This window comes from Pholcus phalangioides, unplaced genomic scaffold (assembly GCF_987345545.1).
Source record: "Pholcus phalangioides strain wild (caught in Gottingen) unplaced genomic scaffold, Ppha-v1.0 ptg000008l_1, whole genome shotgun sequence".
Lineage (NCBI taxonomy): Eukaryota > Metazoa > Arthropoda > Arachnida > Araneae > Pholcidae > Pholcus > Pholcus phalangioides.
The window spans coordinates 29,690,129-29,715,398 of NW_028301601.1; positions in this window are offsets into that span (position 1 = coordinate 29,690,129).

The following is a 25,270-nucleotide window of genomic DNA, read 5'->3' on the forward strand; positions in this document are numbered from 1 at the left end:
ACTTCCTTGTATGGCCTGCGTCTTTTGGTTATTAATTAACCACGATTTTTCTTGTTTGATGGATAAATTAATGCTTATAATTTGACTATATGGCATTGAAATTAAGAATTCAGATTGCAGTAGAAAATAAGGTGTCTCTTCTATCTTTCTAGAATTGGTGAAACAAGTAATATAAGAATTAACGTCTTCAATACAATAAACAAATAATGCGAAATATGATCATATTAGATTTAATGGAAAATTGTTTTATAATCAACATAATTAACTAAGCCAATTATGAAATTATTTTCCATTGAATCTGAAATCATATTTCTCATTGTTGATTCATATTGAACAAAAATCTCATTATTTCACAAAAATCGATTAACTTAGTTAATTAACTTAAACAATTTATTTTTTGTTTAACTTAATAATTTTGTAATTATTCAACTTAATTATTTGATTTTTTTGAGTGATATTTAATTCATAAATAAAATCAGTGGCAGTATGTGTGCAAAATTTGAAAATTCAGGCATTTCCCATTTCTACTTGAAAATATGTAAGAAAGATGACATCACCAGTATAACAATAAACAAGCACAAACCTAATAACGTTAACACGGTAGGGCCACGCATATACACACGTGTAAATTCTTTATCTACCAATTTGTCAGAAATTTCCAGGACATTCCTCTAGGGGCAGAGGTTTTTGTTCGCCGCTGTGGTGACCGAGTGGTGATAGTGACGGGACGGACTCGCATGCTTCGAGGCGTGAATGTCTCTCCACAAAGAGCGATAGGCCTTCACAATATGGCACAAATATCCAATCACTACTCACAATTTGAAATATACAGATAGCACAGCACTAAACACTATATACGCACTGAGATTATTAGGTGCGCACACTCTCACACTTCCGGCAGAGCTCAATTGGTAGTGAATTGCCCATGGCGATAGACTGAAGTTGTGTTCGGTTTGGAAGAATGATGAAACATTTTTGTTACACAACCCTTTCCTCAGAAATTATTATCTCCTACTGCAAGCTGACCTATAAGATCCTATGTTACAACCACAGCTACTATCCCCTCTCCCTGCACCATTCTATCGCTCCCCCCCCCCCCCGGGGTGATATTGCCCACGTTAGGAAACACGGCTATAGAGGCCTAGAGGAATGTATACGAGGTGCCTGTGAGAATAAGTAATAAAATATGTTTTTCTATAAGTAGTAAAATGTGCAAAACTTACCAATATGTGCAGTAGTATTTCTCTGATTACACAGCTATTGTAAAAGAATATGATATATGAAATATATTGTAGTACAGCTTATAAATATACAGAGTTACCTTGAAGTAGCGTCAAACTTAGGGGGTGAAATTAGTCATAAAGAAGAACAAAATAGCCATAGAACATGGTATTGCAAACCACGTTTATTGGGTAAAATTCGCAAAAATAATTATGAAGGGTGTGACGTCGAGTGGGACAAAAAGGCCAATAAAATAAGTAGAAAAAACCTTTATTTGACAGCATGATTACAACGCAGCCTGTGGTGTCAGAAGCTCCTGTAATCACTTCTCTTCATCCACTTTCTGACATTGAACTGTGCTGCACAGTCTGCAATGTAATCATGCTGTCAAGTAAATGGGTTTTTTTTTTTGTACTTATTTATTTTACTTTTTTTTCTTATTATTGTATTTGATTTTGTACACCACAGGCTGTGTTGTAATCATACCGTTTAAATGTTTTCTCTACTTATTATTCGCCTTTTTGTCCCACTCTACGTCACACACTTGAAATGTATTTTTGCGATTTTCACCGATCAAACGTGGTTTGCGATACCATGTTCTATGACAATTTCTGTTCCTCTTGATGCCATATCACCCCTCTGAGTTTGTCGCCACTTCAAGGCAACAACCTGTATAGATGCATTTTTATACAAATAAATCAATTGTTTTTATAGGGGCCGTTCAAGTATTACGTCATCATCGATTTTTCGGAGGGGGTTTCCGATTTGCTGACTTTTGATGACAAGGGGGGGGGGAGGTTTGGATAGTGCTTACGTCATCAACCACCCTTTATGAAAATATGAGTTGGATTCAGAGAGGCAGAGCTGATGACGAAATTTTGCTGACAGGGTAGGGGGAGGGGATCAGCGTTTTCCGGAATTTTGCTGACAAGGGGGGGGGGTCAAAAATGACCAAAAATTTGCTTACGTAATACTTGAACGGCCCCTTATTTTGAAATAAGCAAATCTAGGTTTAATATTTTTCGGGCATGTAAAATATAGATTCATACATCTATTACTTTAGAGATTTTTTCCAGCCCAGTAACGCAGTTGAGTTCAGCTAAAGATATAGTAGACGATCGATAAATGTTTCATTGTGAATGAGAATACTTTAAAACTGAAACCTGTGCTGCGAAGCCCTAAACACGTCCTTTTACGTGACTTTTAGGGTGTACTGTCGCTGACTTTATTTACGATGTCATGTCTGTTTATTGAAAATTATAGCGCTGAGGAAAAAGAAATAGAAACTGTTCTTTTCCAGCGATTCTTCGAAGTTGCCTATTTGTAGAAATATATCGAAGTTACGTGAAACGGAGGGATTTTTCGAAGGTATTTTCCACGCTGAAATTATTGAAACCCTAAAAGCTCAGACAAATCGATAAATGCCCAACAACTTTTCTGGTTAGTTTTCTATGATGTCTCACACAAATATAACCATGGCTTCGTCGTATTGTGACCACTATGTAGAGAAATCTCACGATTCCCAATACTTATAATAAAAAGAAAAAAAAACATTTCTCTGATAATAGACCAACAGAAGAATATTTTGTAATGGCTGTTTCATTTTTCAACGTAACATTTAGAAGAAAGTAAAATAGAAACTTTCTCGAGAAGAATACAGAGAAATTTTCCGGATTTCGCGTATTTGTTCATCTTAAGTTATAAAAGAATTCGATATTTCTTCCCAAACAGAAAGCATAAAAAAAATCAAATAACTTTTTCTTCGCTTGAAAAGCATTGTGGTATTTGGTAAAGAAAAAAAAAAGGAGTAGAGTGCAAGAGCACCATTTTCCCGAGATACATCACTTACTCGTTTCATATTCTCACACTGATGCGCTTTCAAATCCAGACCTCTAAGATGATGGAAATTCTTGTATAAATGGTTTTTTTTTTTTTCACAGATTGAATTCGTGTGATGTCTGGTATGTGGATGTACACACTCTCTCAAACACACGGCAGAGAAGTATTTGAACGTTCCTTGTGACCAGAATGCATAAAATAGAATGCTGAGGAAACCAGCATTGCAGGATACATTATGGTATGCATATTGGTGAGTATATATGGATATATCAGTTTTTAGCCATAGGATTGTATTACGAATGAATTTCTTTATTCTACCTTCAATTTTTCTCGAAATGGCTCATGTATTGAATTTCTTCAACCATCGTCAATGATCTGCCATTGTGTAACATCTGAATCAAATATTCCGTGAGGAGAAGTTATTATATTGGCTAACGTAACATGAAACTTCATAGGGTTTGATGTGAAGCAATTTTTAAAATGGAGTACTCACGTATTTCTCTTTTTTTTTTCCTTTGGAAGCTTAAATGTGAGGCAGTTAGTTTCAGGTGTCAGATGAGTGTAAAAGTATGTGTATGGTTTGTGTATACATCTTTATTTTTAGTCTCAAATAAAGAAGGTGTTGAGTAAGCTCTGAATAAAGTGTGTCCTATTGCTTTTCGCTACGTCAAGACCAAGCGCCATTGTTCCACTTATCGATTGGTAAGATATAACTCCAGGTTGTGGTGCCGCAGGGAATTTCTCTCTAACTGGGTTGTGAGTAAATGGAATAGCTTAGACTCGGGTGTTGTGAATTACACCACAATTGATACAAATACAAACAAAAAAGCCACAACAGTGCACACTGAAACTTTGGTTAACGAGCAATTCGCATAACGAGCAAATGGTTTGAAGGTATTTAGATTCGGTTGACGAGCGATGATTCGCATTACGAGCAAAAATTTTGCGCTTTGTTTATTTATTTTTACGTTATCGCAACTGAGCTGATGGTTTTTTGCTTTTGCCCACACGCGTGTTATGGAATTTCGGATAATATTCTCCCGTAAGTCTCCGGTAAGCGTGACTCACTCGGAAAATTAACACACGTTCGAGTGTGAATATTTACGATATGGAACTAGATGTAGCATTGTAGCCACGCGTACATGCGCATGAAGTTCTGTTCAAGTTTTGCTTGGAGAAAACTGTAGGCTCATTTGCATTACTGAACGTGAAGATAATGAATAGGAGCCACTACTTGTCGAAGAGATTGTGTGTTTGGGGAAGATCATGGACTAGAGATGCATGAGGATGGCATTCAAGAACTAGTGGTGAAAAATATCTAGGAGTTGCCGGTAGGTGAAGTGATGGATTTCTGTGGCGAGACTTTTTAACGGGGAGATCGGCTCGCATTTGCGCCTCGAAGTTGGGAACCACAGAAAACCAACTTCAGCCAACCACCACTGTGGCGACGGTGGGACTCGAACCCGGGTCCCCGCGATACGAGTCCGTCACTATGACCACTCGACCACCACAGCGGCTTTAAGCCTAAACTATAGTCCTCCTCTCTTTCGTCGTTTAGAGTAAGTTAGTAGTCAATAATGTTTGTGAACATTATCGTACTGCATGTTTATTTATGGCGTTATTTATATTATATATATTTTATTGTATTATATTTTATTATTATTGTGTTGTATTATTGATTGAATGCCGTTTTCATTAGTCATTTTTGTGAATTGTGGAACAAATTATGCGAGTGTCCATTATTTCTTACGAAGAAGTTTGATTCGAATAACGAGCTATTCGGATAACGAATACGTTGGCGGAACGAATTAAGCTCGTTAACCGAAGTTCCACTGTATATTGATATTGGGATATTGAGACTACCCATACTTTGATTGAAGACAGTCATGATTTCTTATGGACAATGTTATTGTATGTTACTTGTAGTTTTTCCCATGAAAATTGATTTTTATTTTGAGTTGCTGAATTTTTGAATGTATTTCGCATCCATAATTTTTCTAGGCAGTTTGTATGTTCTAGATTTCGTTTTCGTACTCATATTTCGAAATTTCAGACACGCCTGTAATCTAAAATGAGAGACTCTCTCCATTGTAAACTTCGGAATAAAATGACGTGATAGGTGACTATAGGTATATTCTAGGCAAAGGCTGCTGAAGGCAAATTTTATTCATGTGAGATATTGTTTCGAGACCTCTCTGGTGAATAAGTCACGTCAGTAAAACGACTATTGAAACTCGGACCTATGATCCCAGCTAGATGAAATGCATAAAAAATCAGTTTCCTCTATGAATCATTACATTCGTTAATACATAGTTGACATTTTAGACAAAAAGCGCATTTTTTTTTTTCTTAATGTTTCTTCAATATTTTCCCCCTTTACCTATCCCAGATTTGGTGAAACTCCTACAGAAACACCTTGGAGCCGCTCCTGATTCTAGGGGAGGAAAATACTGAATGACATGAAACATTAATATTGAAAACCTTGACCGTTAATTGTTTTTTCTTCTTGTTCTCATCATGGTATTTGTCTGTTGAAATTATCAAAATACTCGTTTGTTAAATTCGAATTAAAGAAAAGTTTATTCTTTTTACTCTGGGGTATAGTAATATTTTTTCTTAGAAAATAAAATAGACTTAAACCCGGGCAGGAATTTCGGAAAAATATACTTTGAAGAGATAAAAGCTTAATCCCTTGTGAGATTTCGGGAAAGTTCTATTAAATCGTTGACGGTTCCATTGAGTTCGCAATTGAAGTTTCATATAAAGAGCTTATCTTTAACTGCTCTCATTGTTTCCGGGTAATTTTTATGCCTTTAAGAAATTCCAATTTATATTCTCAATAACGTTCTCTATAACAATATTACTTATTAATGTATATTTTAGACTTTATGGCTTCTATTATGACTTCTTATATCTTAGATATAAGAAGTCATGTGTGCGTGTGTGTGTGTGATTTTTATATTCAAAGGGTTGCTATTTTCGTAACATACAAGAATTTTGTTCAGTTTCGGGTATTGACATCACTGTACACACTTATATGCATACACAAAATTACCATGCCCCAGTTAGGATTAATTTTATATAACTACACGTGTGAGAATATAATGGGAGGTAATGCGACATTTGAGCATAACGCAAAGAATCAGAAATTTTTACTCCAAATGAGCTGATTTTGACAATTGTAGCCGAAAAAATGTCATTTTTCTTCTCTTGGACTGAATTCAGTAATCATAATTCCTTCACGGTAATTGAATATTTTATCTTTAAAAATGCACTAACGCTGATGATTTTTTATCTTTTGTGGTGACACAATCTGCATGTGTCATACTTTTCGCGAATTTCAGTTATCATCGGACCGTTAAAAAAAAAAGAACCATTTTCTCTTCACTAGCGTCATCAGATGAAATATACTGCTAGAAGACAACTTTTTGTTGCGTAAACAGCAAAATGTCCTTTTGTCTTTTTTTCAATGAGTAATTTGAAAGAAACGACGATGAAAATTGCATTATTTTTCATGTTTATGCCCGAGGTCACATCTCGAAAGAACTTATTCGGTATATTTATGAGTGTATTCTTTTTTTTTTAATTTCGTTGCGATGCATTTCCCACCAAAACAAAAAATATACATATTTTGCTTATTTGCTAAACGTATGAATAAATACATAAAACCGCATTGTTGGCTTTGTTTAATTTTTTTATGTTCGTCTTTATATTTCTAGGAATTAGAGCTACCAAAGTTATACCATAAGCTAAATTACAGCTTACGCATTTATGGTGGAATATCATTCTCCACCTACTACTTTTTGCATAAAGAAAGGTTCATAGCTTTTGGAATGGTTGACAAACAAAATTGGGAAAGTTAGAGACAAAAGAGAAGAGGTAAATATCGGAAAGAATATGATAATGGGAATGATAGAGCTAGAAAAAATATCTGAAAGGACGGAAAAGAAGCCGATAGAGAGTAAAAAAAAAAAAAAATCGGGTGAGATAAGTAATGCAGAGAAACAGTAAAGTAAATAGAATGTAGAAAGTGGGGAGAGTGGAGTGGAAAATAATCGAAAAAGGAGAAGAGAGAAGATGTAAATAAAGAATCTGGAAAAAAAGAGTTCAAGGAAGAAAGGAGAAAAGAAGAATGGAAGAAAAAAGAAACTCAAGTAGAAAAAGAATACGAAAGAATAAGAGATAATGAAGATAATGGAGAGATAGAACAGAAGAAAGGAAGATGGGGAGAATAGAGGCAATGGAGTGAGAGAACAGATAAGGAGTGGAAGAAATAACGTCGACAGAATGGAGACAAGAAGGGGAGAGAGAGAGGGAGAGACAAAGAAATAAAAGACAAAAGAGAGATAATTATATGAAAAAAGAGAAAGATCAAATATGAAAGAAAGTACAAGAAAAAAGAGGAAAGAATGAGAAAAAGGGTAAGAAAAATGAGAAAGACAAGAGTGACAAGGGAGAAAGGGGGGGGGGGGAAAGGGGAAAAGAGAAAATACAGTTGAGAAAAAAGAAGGTATGAGGTAATAGTACGGAAAAATGAACGAGTGAAACATGAAGGGGAGGAAAAACAAGTAGCGAAATGGGAAGAAAGATGGAGAAATGACTAAATGCAACAATGAGGCAAGCAGAAAGATGGTGAATCAATTTTCATTGATTCCAAGTGACCGCAGACACTCACAGCTCCAGTTATGCATTGACATTCTGAAAATTGATACAAGGATCAATCGTTGAATATCTGGCTAACCCATGCTATTATCACATAAATAAAGGGTGTTAACCTAAGCTAAAAATTGAAGGACTAAAAAATTATTCCACTTACTCTTTTTCTCCGTAAAGTATTTTGTGAGTTAAAAGACCCCATTTTTTTCCCCCGAATCTATTTCTATCGAATTTCTTTTAATACATCCTCAGTTTATTATTTTAATTTACACAAAAGAAACATTTTTTTCTATATTTGCCTCCGACAACGAAAAGAATGTCGTCGTGGAAGAAAATGACACAAAAAAAAAAAATAAATAAAAAAAAATCAAGATCAAGACAAATTTGGGAAGAAGATGAAGGCAATATTACAAAGAAGAAGATAAAGAACTAACTAGAAAGGAGATAAAAATAGAAAAATAAGATAAAGATATTAGAAAAATTAATGTTGAGGTTAAAACACGCGACAGATTACAGAGACTAAAATAGTGCCGTACCTAGCCAACTAAGATCGCACACATAGTAAGGCAACAAAGAGGTGCAATTATGTACTATAGAGATTAGCGAAGAAAACAGTTGTTTTGTTTTGTTCTAAATCGCTGGTACTCGGGGATCGAGACAAAAGAGAGAAAGGGGCAACTTTACGAGGTACCCAACATGAACAAACAAGTTTGTTTTTGCCCCAATGTGTTGATTGGTCCGATTTTTCACTTTTTTTCTCTCTTAAAAGTAAAAGTTTCTGCGGAGAGATCATGATCATCACACCCTTTTACATTTCAGAACCCTTCTGGCCATTTTCTCTCCCTCTCTCCTCCTCCTGACTATGTGTGGATATCTCTTTCTCTCTTCTACACAATTTGGGATATTTTCTTCCCAGACGTGGTTTTTGTACCTCGTATCTCTTCGCCTCACCATGTGTGTGGCCTAAGATGGTCCCGTTTCTGGAATCTCTTCCAGCCTAGTTATAATAAAGAAGGTAAAAATAGAGAAAAATACGAATATTTTCTGATGCGAAGATGAATTCGGGGATTACCTCTGCGGAAAATCGAACTCAATTCTTCTCACATGCAGAGTGAGAGCGCTAGACCACTACGCTACAAAAGCAACGAATCTTTTTTCTCAGAGCTTGCATACGTTGAATTGGACCGTACATGGACAGTCAGACCTCAATCAGCCAATAGCCTGCAAGAACTGTCACGAGATGATGTTAGCCTCCGATGATGTCAGTAGCGGAGAGTGACATCCTCTTCAGATAGAGATAAAAGAAAGTTGTCAAGTAAGATGGCAGAGGGAAGCGAAATACTTATAATGATGAGAGTTAGTAGATAAAGTGTAAGAGAAACAGGATGACCTGATTTTTTTTTTGTATAACACGACCAGCTATAAAAGAAGATATTAGGAAAAATGAAAATAACTACAAGCTTACAAGCTTTGAAGGAGAAAAGTGCGGGTCGAAACTATTCTGGAATTTTTCACGTACAAATCGGTATTTATGCTTCTGCTAAAACTCGTGAATCGATGGTCATTCTGAGCATGGCAACAATATAATAGATGTGTAAAAGCTTTATATAAAGTTCTACACATCACTTTTTATCTTCCTCTTTTTTTTCCATTTTTATTTTCTCCCAGGGACACACTAGAAAACCAATTTCCGTTTAGGTGTATATCAGGAAATATTTTTAATGCCCGTGTGTGTTTGTGTCATCTCGAAGATCGCGGCGTTCTTTAAAGACCATATCAGAGAAAATGACGATATTATTGTTCTTCTTGAGAGAGCAATTTTTGTAAGCTATCATTTGACAACTTCAATGAAAGCTAAAGAAAACAAAAATGTTGAAAACAACCCAAAAGTTTGAAGAAGTCGATGATAGATATTTTTTTTAATCGTTTACACTTGTAAGGAAAATTACTCTCGAATATTTTCCAATTTGCTGATGTTGACTTGAAGTTTCAGATATCACATTTCAATTTTAATGAAATTATTCTGTAAATTTTCTCAATCACCTTGATTGTGTAAGGTCTTCCATGGATTAATTTCAATAAATAAAAGAAGAAAAATCATTATATTTATAGTAACTGTTTAGTTTTGTGAGTTTTCTTTTTGTTAATGTTTTGTGTTAATCCAGATATCTATTATGCGTTTAATCATATATTTATTTGTCGATGAAAAATTTTCACTAACAATTTCTCAAAAAATGAAGATTAGCAAGGAAGTGTTCAAAATAAATGTATTTGTATACTATAACATTTATCTTGAGATTTTGTTTTTTACTTCAAAAGAAAAAATATTACTGACATTGTAATTGTAAGTTAACTGAAATATAAATGTTTTGATGTTAGAAATTATAACTAATATACCAAATATAGTTTTTTCAAAGAGGAATGGAGAGAGAAGATAGGGATAGCCGAAACAAGAGAAAGAGATGGAAATAAAAGAGAGAGAGAGGAAAAAAATGAAAGAGGGAAGGTGGCAATTAGGGGAGTTATATAGAAACATCGAGAGGAAAAAAAAGGGGGGAGGAGAAAGAATTAAGATTGCAGATAAGGAAGAGAGAGAGAAAGAAAAAACAGTGGGGTGGGAAAGAGATGACAAGAGGGGGGGGGGAGAGAGAGAGAGCAAGGGGAAAGCAAAGAATAAAAACAGAGAAGAAAAGAGAAAGCGACAGAAGAAAGTGGGGAGGAAGCAAGAAATTAAAACGGAAGGAGAAAGAGAAAGTAACAGGAAAAAATAAAAGAGCGGCAAAAGACAAAAAGAAAGCGGGGATGATTGCAAGGAAGAAAAAGAAATGTTGGGGAGATAGAAAGCAAGAGAGTGAGAAAAACAGAGAGAGAGAAAGAGAGAATAAAAGAGAAAAAACCGAGTGGAAAGACAAAAAATAGTGAAGGGATTATATCAAAAATGTAGAAAAAGGGTGGAGGAGAAGAAACAAGAAAGAAAAACGGAGTGGGATCGTGAAAGCAATAGAAATAAGAGAGCCGCAAACAAGTAAAAAAAAGACTGAGGGGATGACAGCAAGAATGAAAAATATAGAGAAACAGAAAGCAAAATAGAAAACAGATGGGGAGAGAGAAGTCAGAAGACAAATTTATAAATAGATACTCATTTTTACATATTGCAGCGCTGAAATCGGTTGCTCATCAGTATTACCATAATATTAAAATGGGAGAAGACTAAGAGAGAAAGATACAGATTTGTGCGTTAGAGATAAGATCGGCAGGGAAAGAAGCAACGAGAAAAACAAATGCTTTCGGACGAATTTCATTATTATTACTAAATTTTATATATTCAAAAACAGAGAGAGAGAGGAAAAAGATTGCAATTGATTGATGATCGGACTTCAAAGGAATGAAATTTCAACTCCACCTCACATCCCAACATATAGAAATATCTACGGTGTTTTGCATAAGTATTTGTCAGAACGATTCAAAAATCATTTAGTCACGGATTCCATTTCAATGAATTTCCGATTATCGAACACTTGAAATCCATATCTGTCATTGAACACCACAAAAAGACATGTAGGCATTTTGGAATAGCATGATACTATACCGAAAAAAAATATTTCAAATCAGAAAAGCAGTTTTTAATTTAAGAAATATACAAAAATATTTCAGGAAGAGTTTTTCCTGGATTTAAAATATTTCCTCTGATGTATATCGATATAAACTTTCCTTGCGTTTGGTTTAAAGATTTCTCCATCGGCTCAACGATCCCTTTATTCAAACTAAAAAGCCATTCATCTTTCATCTCCACAATTTTATTTTTGGTCCATAGAATCTTGGAACTTTTGGCCGTAGCCATACCGAGACTTTCCTCTGGGTGCTGTATCGAAGACTTTATAAATACTCTAAAAGAATACAGGAATGAATCGATTTCTCGATAACGAAAAAGAACGAAACCTAGAAACTTTTCGAGCTCTTCAACTGTGGATGCATGATATATGATTCCTAAGGAGAAGAAGAATTTTCCATTTGAGTGAGTTTTTCCGTTTTTAAACGTATTCAAATCTTTCCTTTTTTTTTTTTTTCAAGACGTACAACGTCATTAACAGGAATTAGAAATCAATGTTCTCCGTATAAGGAATCGTACACTTTGTGACGCATTTCCGAGGTAAATACAAGATTTTAATGCTTTGATGTTGTATGCGAGAAACATTTATCTCTCAGTCTGCCAGAAACAGTTGCCTCGAAAACATTGATTGTTAACTAGGAAGTTGCGTAAACAACTTCCAATTGTTTCACAATGGAAATTTATATTGATGGTTGTACATTTAATACATTATAAATTTTTTCACTATTCTTTGTGTCTGTTTTCGGGTTATAGAAAGCGAATTTTTACCGTTTGATAACAAATGGTTTGACAAGAAAGCTGTAGAATAGTGGTTTTCAACCAGTGGTCAACGGGCCACTTGAAGTTCCTTGGAGAGGTTTCATAAGGTCTATAAACTGCGAAGAGAATCAATTGATTTTTTGTTTCCACATTATTTTGTGGTGAATATTATTCCGGATAATGTCTTACAAATCCTTGAAATGAGCAGAGGATGAAACAATCTGCAGGACGTCACAGATTTATTCCCACAGAACAGCTGTTTTATACGCATTTAAAGAATTTACACTCCCGACACGACTCTTTTCTCCTGTGATTTTACATTTGTCAACAACATTGGAAAAATCTGTGTCGGTTATCATTCCGATTTTTTGCAGTACACTTGAAGCTATGGCAGCAGTTGTACGATCGGATACTCAAAATCGATCAGAGTTTAACGCTGTTGCGCTCAGTTTGACTCTCATCAGCCAATGGAGTTTTTGGACGACGTAGTTTGTTTAAATTCTCCATCCTCGTCATCCGAAACGTTAGAAGGATAGTGCTCTTCAGGTTCTATATAATCTTCAGCTTCGATGTTAGAAAATTTTGATTCACACCGTGCTCGCTGAATCTCACGAGTCTTTCGCTTGATACTTTCATATAAGTTGTTTGTTCCTTTCAAGTTCAAACATCCAATTTTTTCCAAACCATATTTCCTTTGAAGAAAAATAAATTTCAACTCAAGGAAAAGAGTCTTTTTTGCTTTTCTCGCATGAGCAGTTGATTGAAATTGCACATTCACATGCACCGCATATATAGTGTTTTTTGGGGTTTTTTTTTGCATGTGCAGTCTACAGCAATAGCACATTTACAGGTAGCGACATCTAAAAGTGATGCGTGGCACAGTTCCAGAGCACTTAAGCGGCCCGGACACATTTCCAGATCATTTGGATCCGCGAAAAATTTAGAGATCACTAAAGTGGCTTTGTAGGGCACTTATCATTGGTGGGCGGGATGTTACTTCAAGTGCCCACAAACTATCGAAAGGTTTTTCTTGTTTTTGGCTCACCGCCATAAAAATATTTCATTTTTCCATACAGGGTGGTTGATGACGTAAGCATTATCCAACCCCCCCTCCCCCCTTGTCATCAAAAGTCAGCGAGTCGTACCCCCCCCCTCGATGATGACGTAATACTAGAACGGCTAAGCATTAATTAGTTGAACTGTTCTATATTCGGACACCGTAGGGACAGTTGCTTTGTCGTACAAACGTTCAATTTTTTCCGCCTCTGTCGTGGTTAATTAAAAAAAAACAAAAAAACTTACGTTCTTTTTATTTGTCTCAATAGACAACTTGAATCTCTCTTCAAAACAGCATCGGATAACACACTCATGTGTTGGTAGTTTGCTCTGAAGAAAATCTCTCGGGTGACCAAATATAGGACATTCAAATGCCTGTCTATTAATTACCTTCTTCGACACATAAATCATTACGTGAGGTTGTGAGTGTTTTCAATAAACATTACACAGGAAACACTAAAAAAAGCTGTGACTTACCAAGAATAAAAAGAACAGCAACAAATTTATTAAGTCTACACAGTAGCTAATACAAAAATAGTAAACGCACGCACCGTAAACAGTACAGCACCAATACATACACAAAACAACACACAAAAAAGCCAGTGGCTGGCTGACCACTGTTGAGTCACGACAGGAAATTGCGGAAACGAGGTAGTGCTACCTAGGAACCACCGAGCGAACTGCGCAATGTAACGAAAAAAATCTGGTCGATTCTCATTTTTTGAACATATTTCATTAACATTAAAATATTAATATTAATGACGTTTTAATTTATTTTAGGTTATTGAACCATAAATTAAGCATAAAAATCTGTAACGTGTCGATCGTAGATTTTTAAGCAATATTAAAAAATTTAAAAACGATTTTCAATTTCGTCAATTTCTATAAACTTCAAGTACAATGCGCAAACGGAAGATATCAACCGATTTTAAAATTGTTTAAGTCATTTTTCTTCTTATTAAAGGAGGCAAATTTCTCGCACTATATATATATATACATATCGATTTAAAAAAAAAACAACTTTTTTTTTCGACCTACGCAACGCTACTGTCTACCTCCCTCTGTCCCGTGGCCATTATCGTTTCATAGACACGGGGAGTTTTTTAGAGAAAATGATGAAACTTACAGATAATTAATTCTATTTCATAGATTATAGTACACCGAATTGGCGGTGCGACTTTCTTTTCGAAGAAGCCTTTCACAACGTTCCAGACCAATCGCGTGATTTCTTCTCTTTTCCTCATGGATTTGTTAACTTAAGGGGTTAAAGTTAAATTTTCAACAAATTGCGCTGAAAATAATTTTCGTTATAATATTATTCTGTAAATGTGTCCGTGACATACATGTTATTGACGGGAGAGGGGATGGACTTCGTCTTATTGGCTCAGAGGATCGGGGGGTGCTTCTGCGGTCAGTGTATTTACAAATAATTTGTAAATTTATTTTTGACAATCCACATATTATTTTTCCTATTTATCTATCATTTCCGTCTGTTCCTAAAATTATTTATCCTAATTATTCATCTTTCGCTGGTTCACAAATTATTCCTCCTATTCATTTATTTTTTGCCTGACTGCAAGCTATGTCTTTCATATCTGCCGGTTCGCGCTTTACTGTTTCCACCGTAGGTGTAAAAACGTTCACGTACAATGCTCTTCAATTCCCTATTATGAACCAGCAAATTCAAAAATTTCCCTTGGACTTCTCGAAGGTCTGAAATGCAATATTAATTTTTTCATAAGTATTGAGACGCATTATTTATAAGCAGGTGGACGTTCACGTAGCTTTTTCATTTCAGGCATTTAGGACCATTAACTACCCGAAGGAATAAAGCACAAGCTAATGAGACACACAAGTCTTCTCAAGTCATCAACTGATTTACTTATAATAATTTAATGTGTTCTACTGAGTGTGTCTGAAGTTTTGTGTCTGGTGTGTGTTAATGCATAGCTAATAAATCATCATCTGAGCTTTTTCTAAAAGAAGCTTCGAATATCAAATAAAAACATTTATTAATGTATATTTTGGAGGTGGCAACATGGCGGCTAACGATGAAGACGCCAGTTTTCATGCCTCTTGTAAACAGTTGTTTCAGACGATTGAAAACGCATTGTTATCGAAGTGTAATATGAATAATCAAACAAGGGAAGATGGAAGGAATGCTTTAAGTGAGTTGAAAAGCTTGATTACCATTAATTTTGAGCGATTAAAGTCTGCTAATTTTCGCAAGGCTTGTGAAGAGTCCCTTCTCAAGGCCGTTGAGAGTCGTACCTACGCTCAGGTGTGCACTGTGCCGCCATCTATCGCGCCTTTAGAAAAACAAGACCAACGATCGTCACAAACATGCGATTTATTTGTCAGTTCAATTGAGGGCCAGAAATGCTCTTCGGACGAGGTCAAAAAACTTATCAAAGACCAAATAAATCCGAGAGAGATGGGGATTGGAATCCAAGGACTGAGAAAAATTCAAAATGATAAAGTTGTGATTAAATGTGTTTCCGAAAATGACAGAAATAAGCTCCGCGAGGCCTTGACGAAAAGATGTTCCAACTTGGTCTCAGAAATACCGAGGGGCAGACAACCATCGATCTTGGTCAAGTATGTGCCGAATTCTGTCAGTGATGAAGAGCTAGTCCAAGTAATGTTTGACCAAAATCCGGAAATATGTTCCTCTGACAGTGACAGCAAAGAATCGAGGTTCAGATTTGTGTTGGGGAAAAAGTTCAATGACTCGAGACATGTTGTTGTCAATGTTCCTGCGGCAGTCCGAAAGCGATGCATACTACAAAAATGTCTTAGATTTGATTGGTCGATGTGCACTGTTGAGGACTTTGTTGTGATGAATAGATGCTTCAAGTGTTTGGGTTACAATCATAAATCTAGTGAATGTAGAGGTGTTCTTACATGTTTTAGCTGTGCTGGCCAACACAAAAGTGTTGATTGTGATAAGAAAAATAAAAATGTTTGTGCCAACTGCATTCGTTTTAACGCAAAAACCAAAAATCCATCCAAGTGTGTGGATGTAAATCATAAACCATATGACAGCTGCTGTCCGACTGACAATTTTATGAGAAATCTTACCCTTTCTCGAATCCATTATGAATAATAATTTGAATTCAGGATCTTGTCTGCGAGTTGTACAAATTAATTTGCATAAATGTAAGAGAGCTACGCAGCAACTTATTTTAAACATGGAATCTGATGACATTGATATAGCTCTTATTCAAGAGCCGCATTTTTTCGCAGGCAGTCTTCCGGGGTTTCTTCCCTCTTACACAGTTCATTTTCATCGGTCAGCGGATGTGGTGAAGGCAGCCATCGTCATCCGATCTAAGAAAATATTTTCTTTTCTGGATGTTCGTAACACTGACTTCAACATGGTTACTGTACATATTTCAGTTGAAGGCATAGATTTCTCTCTTCTTTCTTATTATTTTGAACCAGCTAAAAACATTGATTCGGATCTCGGTAAACTCTCTTCAACTCTCTCGAACATAAATGTTTCTCGACTTATTTGGGGGATGGATGCCAACAGTAAATCAGATCTGTGGCATAGCTCTAATACTGATTCTCGAGGACTCAAACTCACAAACTTCTTTTGCACATGGCATCTTGTTGTTGTAAATGAGGACTTTGGCCCAACTTTTGTTGGTAATCAAGGAAGCAGTTACATCGATGTCACTGTTGTCGGTCAAGAAATTCTTAGACAAATCATAAATTGGAACATTCCAGATATTGATTCAATGTCTGATCACAGAATGATTGCTTTTAAAATACTTCTCTCAAATAGAAGAAATCCGCTACCTCCTTTGATGACGAAACTCTTTGACACCAGGAGAGCAAAGTGGAGCCGTTTCAAAACCTTTTGTTCACATTTTGAAAAGGATTTCGTTCGAAGTCTACAAGAATGTTCTGATCCTGAACTGTTGGAGGTTCTAGTCGAGAGACTACAAGACTTAATCATCAGTGCAGCAAATGATTCTATCCCGTTTAAGAGAATAAGAGAACACATTGTTCCTTGGTGGACAGCTGAAATTTCTTGCCTGAGAAAGCAGCTTAATGCCATTAGACGAAGATTCCAAAGAGAGAAATCTCTGCTTATTAAAGATATCTACAAGAGAAAATACCTTGAAACCAGATATATTTATAACCTCAAATTAAAGGAAGCAAAACTAACCTCCTGGAAGAGATTTCTTTCTGATATTGACACTCATAATGTTTGGAGTAAAATTTACAAATCAGTCAAAAACAACTTTTCGAGGACCGTTGAAATATCTGGTATTGAAATTTCTCCGGGAGTCTTCACGGCAACGTATGGACAGTCCATCAGCGCAATCATTGATAAGTCTTTTCCTCCAGACGAGAGAAATGACGATGATGATACTCACAGAGCCATCCGGTCCGATGCTGCACTTCCATTCGAAACAGCTGATGATGTGCCTTTTACGCTTGATGAGGTGAACGGTGTTGTTAAGAAATTGAAACTGGGGAAGTCTCCGGGTCCTGATGGAATTGACAATGACATTATTAAGCATTTCCACCAATCTTTCCCGACGCTATTGCATCTCTTATTCAACAAATGCTTACAACTCGGCGTATTTCCTCTGTCGTGGAAAAGAGCAAGGGTAGTACCTATACCGAAAAACAGAACATCTAAAACTGAAATCAATAATATCAGATGCATCAGTCTTTTGTCTTGCCTGGGCAAATGCCTGGAGAAATTATTCACTGTGCGTCTGAGATGGCATTTCTCGAAGACGGGTCAACTGAGTGATGACCAGTTTGGATTCACTCCTCAGCGCTCAACGGAGGACGCCGCTGCGCGTTTGTGTGATGTCGTAAAGAAGGGAAAGATGAAAAAGATGTATACAATTTTATGTTTCTTAGACTTCAAGGGAGCTTTTGATAACGCTTGGTGGCCTGGGATCTTGCACCTGCTTAGGAAAGGTGGAACTCCAAAGAACATTTACTTGCTGGTCAAAAGTTTCTTGAAAAATCGTTCAGCAGAAATTTCTCTAGGCAATGCTTCTCGAGTCTTTTACCCGGAAAAAGGATGTCCGCAGGGATCGGTATCTGGACCCCTTCTGCGGAACCTAATAATAAATGACCTCCTGCGTGTTCTTTCAAATCACGAATACTGCTCAAAGATTGCTTTTGCTGATGATCTGCTTTTGATTGTTCAACGGAAGAAGTTTACTGATGCTTGCGGAACGTCTCAGGTAATTCTCGATCTGGTTACTTCTTGGGCCAAATCTTACAAGATGGAATTCAATCCTGAAAAAAGTAAAGTTATGATGGTGCATAAAAAATGTCCGGATGGAGGTGGAGTCAATGTAACTCTGGATGGCGTGGCAGTTGAAGAAGTTGAAGAAATGAAATATCTAGGAATCATTGTCGACAAAAAATTCCAGTGGAAAAAACACATCACATACCTCTCTAGGAAATGTGAAAGTGTTTTGAATGGCCTTTTGAGAGTATCTCAGAATACATTTGGATTGAAATCTGATGTCTTGTGTTTAATATACAATCAGGCCATCGTTCCTATTTTTACATATGCTTCCAGAGTTTGGGGTGATTCCCTGAAAAAGAAAATAAATCGTAAGAATATTCTGAAAGTTCAGCGGAGATTTCTTTTGAGAATTGTTAGAGGATATCGTTCAGTTAGCTACGAGGCACTATTTGCTATTTCTGGGCAAACACCTATTGACATCCTTATCCTCTACAATAACGAGGCCAAGAACATATTTTCAAGAAATTGTGATGACAATTCCCTTTCGGGTATAGTACCTTTTTCATCTCTTCCGCACCCAGCGACACGAGCTGCTATCGCACTTGTAAATTACAATGAAGAGTCTTTTCCTAAGTACGATCTCATCTGTTACACTGATGGCAGTAAAATTGATGGCAAAGTGGGTCTCGCTTACGTTGCTTATAAGCAAGAGAATGAGCTCCTGTTTCGCCAATTCAGATTAGAAAATAACTGTTCTGTTTTTCAAGCCGAGCTCCTCTGCTTGAATCTTGCCACCAAGTGGATTTCATTTTGTGTTGGAAACGATAATAATAGCGCGCTGATATGTTCAGATTCTCTCTCTTCTTTGCAAAGTCTACAAGATATAAATTCTACAGAAAAACTTGTGGTGGAGACACAATGTCTTATAAATGATCTTAAAAAGAAAAAATATATAATCGATTTCACACATGTTCGAAGTCACTGTGGCATCATTGGGAATGAGAGGGCAGATGATCTCGCACGGTCTGCTACACTTCTTAATGTCATAGAAAATGTGAAAGTCCCAAAATCTCACTATAAATATGTGTATCGACACAAATCAATCCATCAGTGGAACACAGAGTATGTCAGTTCCAAAAATGCCAGGCCGGTAAAGAAATTCTTCCCTTCGATTCCGGCGAGAAGGAAGTGTTACCATTTCTCCACAAATTTCCATCTGACCCAATTTATTACTGGGCATGGGAATTTTCAAAGTTATCTCGCGAGAATGAAACTTGCCAGTAGTTCGCTGTGTATATGTGGAACCAATGAAGAAGATCCTACGCATCTTCTTCTGTCGTGCAAAAATCTAACGAAGGAGAGGGTTCATTTCAGAAAAGAACTTAAGAAACTGTCTATTTCTTGGCCGCCTGCATTGTCCGATTTGGTCAAATCAAAGGAAGTCCTTCGCATTCTAAAAATATATGTACAAAATATCTTTGCGAAAAAATAATTGGTTTCTATTTTATTTTTTGTATATACAATGTGTACATTCTCATTTTCCTTGCAAGTGCTGTTTTCGATTCTTGAATAATTAATCAAAATTTCCATTTAAGTACTAATTATTATTATTATTATTGTTATTATTATTATTTTTTTTTTTCTCACTATCTTTGTATGTATGTATTGGTGTGTGTATATATATGTGTATGTGTGGATATATATATATACTTATGTGTGGTCGTATATTTTTTTATTCATGTGTGTGTATTGAATTTTTTTTTTTTTTTTTTTCATTGCATTGATACCATATGGCATTCACTGGTGCAATATTGCGCTTTGAAGTGCATTCGTATATTGTTATTGTACATACTGATCTGATTTTTCCTTTCTTTTGTATTACGCTGTATTGCAAATTTTGAGTTTCTTGAACCGTATATGTTTGTTGTTGTTACTTACGTTTGTAAGCCTCGTGGCATACTCTGTGGAACACGGGGAGTTGTTTCTGAAGGACCCAAATAAAAAAAAAAAATGTATATTTTCTATGTATTTAATGATGTACAGATATCCGAACAACAAAACTGAAATCCCTAACACTTTAAATGAAAACCAAAGATATTGGTAGTATTCGAATTTCCAATTCTTTATTAGTTCCAAATGGTCTCCAGAGAAAACGTGCGTGCACAAAGATCATTAAAACTCGCACTGGTAAAAATTATGTTTGAAATTGTTGTGAAAATAGGAAACTTGTGTTACCACACGGTTTCCGTTCAAAACGACCAACTTATGAACATCCTCCCTAGAGATTAATTATTGAATAACAAATAGCGCTAGCTCATTTGAAATTTCTCAAAAGCGTTTTGGGCGAGAAGGTGTGTTTCTAACAGATAAACCGTGAGCAACCTTTTATGGTCTATCAGTTTGTGTTCGGATAAATGGTTATAATTGGTTTTAAGAATCATGCATGGACGCTATTCTGTTTCGATACCTGGTCAGCGAAAATCACGTGAGGTCGTAGTTGAAATACACACATATTTAACAAGTGTTAGAATTGTCATGTGATTCGAATGGAAAGAGCTCAAATGTAAGGGTGACCAACAGTTTCGCGAGTCCTACCGCTATTAAAACCACATGCGATGTGCATGTCGATCCAAATTTTAATATAAGAACTACATGCTCCGTTTTTACGGAATGATATCTTACGTTTTTATATATACAGAAATTCGGTTGGCCTGTCGTTTCTGCAAATACCTTCAGTTTTTCTTTTGAGAAATTCGCGAGACAAAATTCTAAAAACTTCGCAATAATAGCAATTTAATAATAATAACACAATATAACTTACATTTCAATTTAACAATTTAAAAATACCGCAGGGATTGCACAGCATACTTCTAAATATCATTGAGGAGCTCAGCCCTGATTACGATGAGTGCATTACATAAACGATTTCAGCACTACGCTTACACAATCTGCATTGCGATTACCGAGAATTTTGACTCGTCATTTGTGTAAAAAGTACAGCTATAGAAGCTGTAGAAAGAGTTGGTTTCTTGTTGGTGTCATTTTTTAGGAGCTGATGAAATTTTACTTGTTCAGACATTTATAAAATTACACCAAATTTAGGGTACTGAAAATTGAACTGTAGGTATAAAAAATATATCCATTGCTAGACAATATTTTATATGTAAAAAGACAACATTTAGATCCAGGTGAACTGCATATTTTCCTCTCAATTAACTATTTTGGCTAGTTAAAAAATGACCCTAATTTGTTAAATTCCTGTGCTGATGTATTATGGGGTCAATCACAGAATGTTGAATAGACGCATAATCTATACATGAGGCACTTTTTTTCCTATGTTTTTTTTTTTCTACCATATTTCTATATATTCCGTTTCCCGGAGAATTTCACAAAAATCAATTCACTCTGGACTTTTAACAACACAATACCATGCATTGAGGTAGAGAAGATGATAGTAATAGGTATAGAACTCGAGTATATATTCAAATAAGAGAGGTAGGACAATGTTCATCAAATAAGCGGCTGTTACAAATAAAGCGTTGGTCGGAACTATCAAAGTATAACGAAACATCAAATATTCGGTTGTCCCCAGATAATCGCAATAATCTATCAGAGTACGGATGTTGCATGAATGATGTATTTTAAGTGACTTCTGATGTTTCCTTGAAAACACTGATATTCGAAAGAATTTATATATTCATATCTTTTGACTCGGATAAACCGGCTTTGTATCAAACCAATGAATAAATCAACATTGCTTTTGGGATTTTAGAAATCTCATACAAGTTAATGGGGGTGTATTTCCTAATCGAAATAACATTCCCCAATACAATAGTTACCATATTATGCATTCCCACAAATCGATGAATGTTTTAGTTGTATGTTTCTGCGGTATAGGATCTAAGTGTTCTGCAAGCTTTTTACAACAACGGACCGATGATAATAGTTAAAAAATTTCACGGACGTGTAAAAAAATTGTAGAAAATATTTCGAACTAGCAGTATATAAATAAATAGAAGAAATAACTTGCAGACCAGAAAAAATAAGTAAATGTGGGAAAATAATTTGAGGATCAGCAAACATAAGTGTGAACAATTTGAGGACCGGCAAAAAGAATAAAAAGTGTAAATAGGAAAAATAATTTTCAGTACCAGCAAAAAATGAGATGAAAAATTTTTCAGTCCCGCAAAAAATGAATAAATTGGGATACGAGAAGTAATTTGTGGACATGAAAAATATAAGAAATAGGGGAAATCTTTTTTTTTGCAGACCGGTGAAAGAAATAGGATAAAATTAATAATTTGCGGAAGGGCAAAAAATTGATACGAGAAATAATCTGCGGACCGAACAAGTGGGGAAACTAAACCGGACCGACAAAAGAGATAAATGAAATCAAATAAATGAATGGAGGAAAAAATCAAATTGGTAAACTGGCATAAGAAATATAAAAAAGAAAAATATTTTGCGAACCAGCAAAAGATAAATACAGTAAAACTTCTATTTTGCGGACATAGGCTGACCGTATGAATAACGGTCACCACTCTTGATGCATACTACTATTATGCATACATCCCTCTGAATGCATACTTTTATCATCAAGTGGAAATTATTATTTGGCCGTAAAAGAGCGGTAACCACATCGTAGGAGTGTCTTTAAAGAGGGGTTCGACTGCAAATAAGAATAACATTTTGCTCACCGCAATAGTTAAGTACAATCACACCCCGATTCAAAGCCATCATTTGGCAGAATTCTGGCGCTATAATGAGTTTGGCGTCAAACTCAATCCATAGTATAGCAAATTTGTTGATTGAAAATTTTTGGCGCGACATATCGTGCGACTGTAAATGCAGAAAAAATGGGTGAAAAATATTTGACGAGCCGGCATAAGATAAATAATTTTTTTTTCCAACTAGCAAAACATTAAATAAATGGGGGGAAAATATTTGCAGACCAGCTTACAGCCAAACTGAAATAAGAGTTTAAATATAGACATTATTTTATTGTTATTATTTATTTATCATTTACCTGATTATTAATCTCAGCGGGTTCTGTAAGAGTAGCACTGAAATGTTTCGCCGATCAGTGGTTGAAGAACACAATCTAAGTAAAAAAATTTTAAACACATTTTGCAGGTCTTTATTTTAATACAGCGTTTCTCAACTTTTCGTGCTCAAGAACCGGTTGAATGTTTGCAACAATTCGACGGGCGGCCAACTTACATCTGAGAAGGTTGACTATATTGCCGGTGTTGAACGGAACATTTTTGATTTTCGGTTGTACCGACTTTTTTTATACAATTGTCCAGTTCCTTCACAAAAAAGCTTGTTTCACAATTTTTAATTTCTACTGAAATCATGAATGAACTTTCACAATTTATGTGTTACGTTATTATTATTTATTTATTTATCTATCAGACAAAACATTGCAAAAACATACAAGACAGAAAGACAAAATGAAAACTACAGAACAAGCACTATTTGACCCAAAGGGATATAATTCTTCCACGGGTCATAAACTGTAAAGGAAATGGGACAGTTTTCCTGGAAACCTTGAAAGTGTATAGAAATAATATTACACAATAAACTATATAATGTACAATATCCAAATTAACTTTTTTAGTTTTTGAAGAATACTATTTAAAAGTTTAAACGTTACTGTATCTCTCAAATTACAGTAATCAGTTAATTATCATTAATAAAATCACCTGCTTAATGTCCGTTATTTCAAACACGGAATTTACTAAAGTTTTTTTAAACTTATCAAGTTAACATCTGTTATCTGTTAATTTCATTAAACTCATTGCATAATCTTGAACCAAGAAAGCATAATCAATTTTTATAAAAAAAATATTACGATAACATGTTTATAAATATTCATTTCACATATATTTGCCGCATGTTTGATGTTTTTCAATTTCACTGGGAAAATAGGAATGAATTTTGTTTTTGTTTATTTTGCACCCAATGGAGCATTTTCAGCAGTTATAGCAATAATTATTGATTTTTCCGACACACGTGAGGTTACATTTAAACATTTCGACCTCCCATAAGACATTTTGCGATACCCTTTATTTTGTCGAATTCAAGAACTATTTCCCTGCATTTTCTTTAAAAAAAATATTCACGTTGTTCATGGTGAACATATTTTTTTTATATTGTGTGAAGTACATGCACAACACTCGCAATCACCCTTTTGATTTTCAGTAAAACTAATTTTGTTGACAATTTAATTTTTAGAGACAGAATTACAATATTCCTTAATCTAACTAAACTACGTGAGTAACATATCGTATTTTTTTTCTCGGTCAAATATGGTGGTCAAAACGCTTTAATTTTTTTTAACCCTAAGAATATCACTAATATCAGAGATTCACAAAATTGTTTAATTTCAAATTCAATTAAAATTAAATTATCAAGTCATCAGACGGATGACTCTGATCCGGGACCATAAATTGATAGACGCTAGTCTAATATGTTCCCACGCTATAAAAACATACTATACGCGGATTAACAACTGGGAGAGTTAGGCAAGATTCTTCGAATTGTCTTATTCAGTCATTTTCATATAATGGAGGTATTGTACACGCTTTCCAAATTTAGAGCCCGGCTATATGGGCTATCAAATTTTTAATGCCACGAATGCAAGTGTGAAAAATACGCTAATTTCTTACACGAAGGCATTTTTTGTTTTTGTTTATCGTAGCCTGTCAATGAATTTGAAGACGCGTATGATGGATTGCTGGAAGAGAATATAATGTTTCGAAAGGGAATAAATTAGGCCGTCATATCCGTCTTTCTCGAATTTCCCTCGGTCACGAATTGGAACTGAGAATAAAAATACCTAACCTAGGCATTTAAATATGTAAAATATGTCCCCCTCCGATACTGCAGAATTGAAT